The following is a 6361-nucleotide window of genomic DNA, read 5'->3' on the forward strand; positions in this document are numbered from 1 at the left end:
CTGGCTCTGGCTTCGGCTATGGTTCAAAAAGTTATTTGAGATGGTGCGGCTAGATGTGAAGAGGGAGTCAAGCTATTGTGCTGATGCGCCTAGCTAGGGTTTAGACTAGGATGGCAGAGGGGGCTAGGCTTTGGAGCAGGAGGAGAGATAATGCAGCTGGTCCAGTAGGAGAATGGAGATGGAGGTGGAGACAATGACTCCTTGCACTTTTATGTGGCCACCACAATACCACAAATACCTTTGTCTAAAATCGATGGCATGGTAAACCAATTTTCTACGAGGAGGGTGTTGACGGTAGTTAACAACCATTATAAGCCATCAATATAACATGTATAAGGGCATAAATATAATCACCAACAAAGGTCTAGGGGTTTAAACTAACAAATTCCATGAGTTTTGGTGAATCTGTATTTTCTGCTAGGTTTATCCAGAAAACCATCAAGATGGACCTAGATGTTAGACTTAATCATGCTTATCCATAGCGAAAACAACCCTAGAAGGTTCCTGAAGACTCGAGATGACACCACACCAAAGCAGAGGGTGAGGCACCGCTAGGTGGGGCCGGCCAGCACCACCTATAGGCCAGCTAGCCCCTAGGGCCTACCTGTTAGCCCCTGTTGCTATGTCGGTTCTCCACTGCCTCCTAGATTGCATCTACGTTGTTTATTGAAGCCGATTTGATCCGAAGGCTCAGGATTGATGCTCTAGCCTATATATACCAGCCCCTACCACCCCCTAGACATCAGATCATCAAACCCTAATCATGTCATTTGAGGAGATAGAAACCCTAATCAACCTTAGAACTCCATCGTATTCTAGGGCATAACTAGTTAGGCTAGGTCTAGAGGGAGGTAAGCAAGTTTTGCTTGGATTTCTAATTGGGTCAAGAGCATGGTTCAGTATAATCTTTGTACCCCCTCTCTTTTATATCTCATTACTTTTTATATGTTTGCTACAATTGTTATGACATCATTATGCATATCGTTTATGTTCCTAGTTACCATGTTCATAGTCTACTTTGATTATATACTTAGTATAGCTAAATTATCCTTATATTTATGCATAAGTTCATATAGCACTCACTCTAAGGTATCATGGGTGAGTGGTCAACATTGTGTAAGCATGGTACTTATACATTGTTTACCTACGAATACACCCTATATTCCGGGTCATGTGGCAGATCATGAATCTGACACTCCCATTTAGTCCTTTGTAGTCCACTCCCCAAATATAGGTATACAAGTAGGATCTAGTTATGAAGGATGACAAGCTCTGTTCTTAATCTTCCTTAGTAATATCCCTTATGTGTAGATATGAGGTTAATCTTAGCCATGACTACTAGGTGTAATTGCACTAATTAATGTATGCTTTCACTTGTAATTAAGAATGACTTAGAAATTATTCCTCTAATATTCTACTTAACCATACTAATGCCATAGGAAGGAGTACTCTGAGTGATCAATGATTAGTTATTATCCACTATTCATATATAAATTTACCACTTAACTTACCCCTGTTGTGAGTAGAATATTGGTTGTCGTATACTTCTCCATCAATAGCATAAGTTATCAAAACATGTCCTTGCAAGACCTTCCCTGTGGTAAAAATATATATAACGATACATAGAATACTCCCGAGTGAAGTGCTACAATTGTATATTATTTGTGCGCTTGCAGATCTCTTTCATATATATATATATATATATTCTTCCTAGACACATAAAATAATAAAGAGCTACTTAGTATTATTCTAGTAGTAATGCTAAGTAGTACCAACAAGCATCTCTCGCATCATCACTAGGGATGACAACCTAGTAAAGTAATGTTAAGAGTTGTAGACATACATTAGGTGGCTACTAAAACAAGTGACAAGTTAATAAATGCCAACAAGCATTTCTGGTGCCGCTGCCAAGGACTAATTCAACTCTGTTCTTAGTAGCGACACTAAGGAATGTCAACAAGCATTTCTAGCGCCATTGCTAGGGAAGGTAGCTAGGCAAAAAGGAAGTATTGATAAACTTATACTTATTGATGTGATCGAGATAACCATTGACCTCTGCTCAAGCAGGATTACCCTTGTTCTATCTACTTTTATATCTTATGCAGGGTATTGTTTGACCAGGTTTTGACCTTTCGACAAACTACATTGATGACCTAGAAGCATTACTTAGGAGAACTAAGGCTAAACTCAAGAAAGTTTTAGCTTTTGAGTCAGAAGACAAATAGATAAGGTGAATCTTAACACCAAAATTAAAAGCTATGGCTAACAAGACTCTATGAATTCTCTGCTCCAACTACAGCCAACATCCGTACTGGACCAACAGTTAATGTTGGAGACAATGGATTCAAGCTCAAGCCTAGCTCTCATCAACATGGCGCAAGCAAGCTAGTTTTGTGGGAAGGCACATGAAGATGTGAGTGCTCATCTCCAACACTTTCTAGAGATCTGCAGCACCTTCACCATCAAAGGAGTCACCAAAGATGCCATACTACTTCGCCTCTTCCCATTCTCGCTTTTGGGGAAGGCAAAGTAGTGGTTCTACACCAATAAAGATAGAAATACTACTTGTGATAACTGCTCCATTGCCTTCCTAGCCAAGTTCTTTCCCAAAGGCAAGACCAATGCTCTACGTGGAAGAATCTCAAGTTTTTAGCAACAACATGATGAATTTGTCCTTGAGACAGTGGGAACACTTCCAAGATTACATATTAGAATGTCCTCAGCATGGGATGGAGAATTGACTACTCATGCAGACTTCCTACCATGGGTTGACCAACAGTACCCATGAGACTATGGATACTGCTGTAGGAGGTGCTTTCCTATTACTCATACTCCTAGCTACAATATCTCTCAGTGGAGAAGATGGCCTCCAACCAAGGCTAGAAAGAAGAAATATTTTAGACCCGCAAGAGAAGTGGAGGTATGCATCAACTCAACGAAGTAGACATGCTGTTTGCCAAGATGGATTTCCTAATGAAGAAGCTTGAAGACCGAGCCAATGAGAAGTAAGAAGTCATGCATATTCATGATTCCCACATGACATGTGAAGAGTGTGGAAACACTAGGCATTCGGAGAATAACTATTGTAAAATCCAAGAAGGATGTGAACTTTATCAACAACAACTACTTTTGTCCTCAATAGAATCAAGGATGGAATCAACAACAGAGGCAAAACTACCAAGGTAACCCTCAAGGTAATAATTTGAATAATTTCAATCAACCACCCTTGAGAGAGTTAGTTTCTGGCCAAGCTAAAATTATGGAGGGTTTATCTAGAAAACTAGCTTCCAATGATAGAGTTTTAGAAAATATAAATAATAGAATGGATAATCTCTCTTCTACCATTAAAAACCATCATAGCTTTAATAAAAATGATAGAATCACAAATAGCTCAGCTAGTGGCTGCTGTTCCTCCGAACAACAAAGGTAACATTCTGGGGCAACCGGAAGATCTAGAAACTACAAATCTTATTGATATTCATAATGCAACATATTACTGTATACAACCATCGACTGGAAGGTGGATAGATTATTCCTTGCTGGAAAAGAAGAGCGGTCTAGGGAGACCTGTCATCCCCATCACCATTGGACCTCACATTTTCCAAGAAGCTATTTGTGACTTCAGAGCAAGTGTCAACATTATCCCTAAGGTAATCTATGATAAAATTATTGGAGATACTTTGTTATACACAAACATGTGTTTATAGCTTGCAGATCAGTCACTCTACTACCCGAAGGGAGTTCTTGAAGACACCATTGTTCGAGTGGGACAATCATATGTTCCCTAGATTTTGTGGTTTTGGAAATAGGTGGAGATGTATGAGCACCCATTATCTTGAGCCGACCTTTCCTATGCACCACAAAAGTCATCATCTAGGCAGACAGTGCTAAGATCTATTTCACAATCAAGGATAAAAAGGAAAAGTTTTCTTTCAAGAACCATATCTTGCAATCTCCTAGTCATCCACAAAAGTCATACCTGCCCAAAGACATGATAGTGAGTAAGAAGAAAAACAATCGGAGAAGAAGGAAGAACAAGGTTAGGCAGCCACAAGAAGAATTAGTTAACATGATCAACACACTCAGATCAGAGTACGACCACCTCCTCACTTCACCATTCCTAGATAAGAAGGATGATCTAGGTGTACCCATGATCGAGTGTACCATTGGACAAAGAATCTTCCACAAGACATTTTGCGAGATTGGGTCGGGTGTTAACATAATGTCCAAGGTAACGTATGAATATTTATTTGGTGACAAACCTTTGTTCCCTACATATATGCAATTGCAGATGGCAGACTAATCAATCTGATTTCTAGAGGGAATAGCAAAAGATGTCGTGGTAAGAATACATGATCACTATGCCCCTACCGACTTCATGGTTCTAGACATAAGTGAAGAAGATGATATGCCCATCATCCTTGGAAGACCATTTCTCAACACTACCAACGCGATCATCTATAGTCGGATCTAGACAAGTCCACTTCTAATTCCCTGTAGAGAAGGTATGATGCTATTTCAATAGTTATACCACTTATGAACAACCATAGAAGACCCGTTCCAGGAGGCGGCATCGTTCATCCCGACACCAAAAGAATCAACTCCCAAATAATGTATGGGAGGAAGATGAAGAACCTATGAAAGATGAATCTACTCCTGCCTAAGACCAGTTCATAGATGAAGCAGGTGTGGAAAGAAAATGTAACATCATCATCAGAGCCACCATCATAAGAGGTGCAACCATCAGGGTCTCCATCTCTGAGACCGACAGATGCACCCAAGCAATGAACAAGACTAGAGAGAAAGTCCTGTCTAGAGGACTTCAAAATCCAAACACTCGCTAGGAGGTAACATCAGTAGTTATCCATATTTATTTTCCCACATTGCAAGAGTTATTTTCACTTTAGCATATTTACTTTTCTACATTTACATTGTGCTAATAAAAGAAAATAAAATAAAATTTTCATTATAAAATCCTAAGCCCCATGTAAATGATTCCTTGGAGTGTAAATACCAAAGGGAATATTCATTGTGATGGCATAAAAATTAAAAAAATACCATGCATACATATTTTATATTCTGCATATCATAAATAAGAAAATCCAAAAAAATATACAAGGTAAACATCCTGCTAAAATTCTACCAATACAAAAATATTTCTAAACATCAAGAACAACTAATCTTTGAATGGCTGACCGCTAACCCCTTATCCTAATCCTGTTCCACGAGTTTTGGTATTCTTGTTGGTATTTTGCAGGATGATGCACAAAGATCAAGAGAAAGTTCACCCAGTCATCTTCATCTCATTCTATTCTAGGATGAGAAGGACATCCATTGGCAAATCTGCTCTGAGAAGGATCACTCAACATTCAACATTCGACCATGCTAACATCTAGCTTGGGGGAAGAGCATCCTCCATGTATCTAGATAAGTATTTCTTTTCCTTTGGTTTTACTACTAAGTGAGTTTGCTTCATGCTAAAAAAAGATGCATAACAAACTTAAAGCAAAATATGAATTTATCTGTCTTATATATATTAGTAATAAGGTGTGTCTAGATTTCTTTAAATTTGATTTTTAAGAGCTAAATAAATAAATGGACTCTAAAGACAATCTCTTGAATGGAAATGATGAATAGTTGCTCTGTTGTAATTCCTTTCAAGTACCTTGTTTTTAGCCTTGAATTCTCCTGAGTTTTGGATAAGACTATTTTGATATAAGAATTTCCTTTGAACCTAAAATTTGTTTGTAGCATATGCTTGATCTAAGTCTAGGTAATTGATGGATATGATATGAGAAGGTGAGAGCTGCTGTTTATCTTGTTCTAAGTGATACTAAAGTTCTAGAGATTTATCTTTTGAAAAACATAAAATATTACATGATGAGTTCTTGTATGACAAAGTTTGAATTCCTACCCGAGCCATATATGTTATTTAGAATAGGAAAACTTCCACATATATGCTGCTTGTTTTGCATTGAGTTTAGTCAAGGTTTGTTGACCCTTATGAGAGGTTTGTCATGCTCTTAAAATCAAGATCACTGTACACACCACCCACAGTATGCACTACTCCTACACTTGGGGTAGGTGCAAAAATATGCCATTCCACCTAGATCCACCCAAAAATGTTTTACTCCTACACTAGGGAGTAAACACCAAAAACATGTTCATTCGGTTTTTCAACCAAATAAATGCTCCAAGTTCTTGTTGCTATCTCTCAAAAGTTTTGTTGCAGAAAAGAAGCATTGGGCTATGCAAAAGTTATTCATAAAAAAATAAGAATTTAGAAAAAAAATGGACAAGTGTCCGAGATATCTAAAACAATGGGTATTCAGATGTCCGCCTAAAAAAAGAGAAATGAATA

At 38.1% G+C, this 6361-nt stretch overlaps 1 non-coding gene across 1 annotated transcript; it reads right to left on the reverse strand.

Annotated features, from left to right (window-relative positions):
• Window positions 1-2621: 2621 nt before the first annotated feature.
• On the reverse strand, window positions 2622-2731 carry LOC136455711 (small nucleolar RNA R71). Its single transcript, XR_010759188.1, has one exon. It is a non-coding gene; the product is annotated as a small nucleolar RNA R71 (small nucleolar RNA).
• Window positions 2732-6361: the final 3630 nt, after the last annotated feature.

This window comes from Miscanthus floridulus, chromosome 5 (assembly GCF_019320115.1).
Source record: "Miscanthus floridulus cultivar M001 chromosome 5, ASM1932011v1, whole genome shotgun sequence".
Lineage (NCBI taxonomy): Eukaryota > Viridiplantae > Streptophyta > Magnoliopsida > Poales > Poaceae > Miscanthus > Miscanthus floridulus.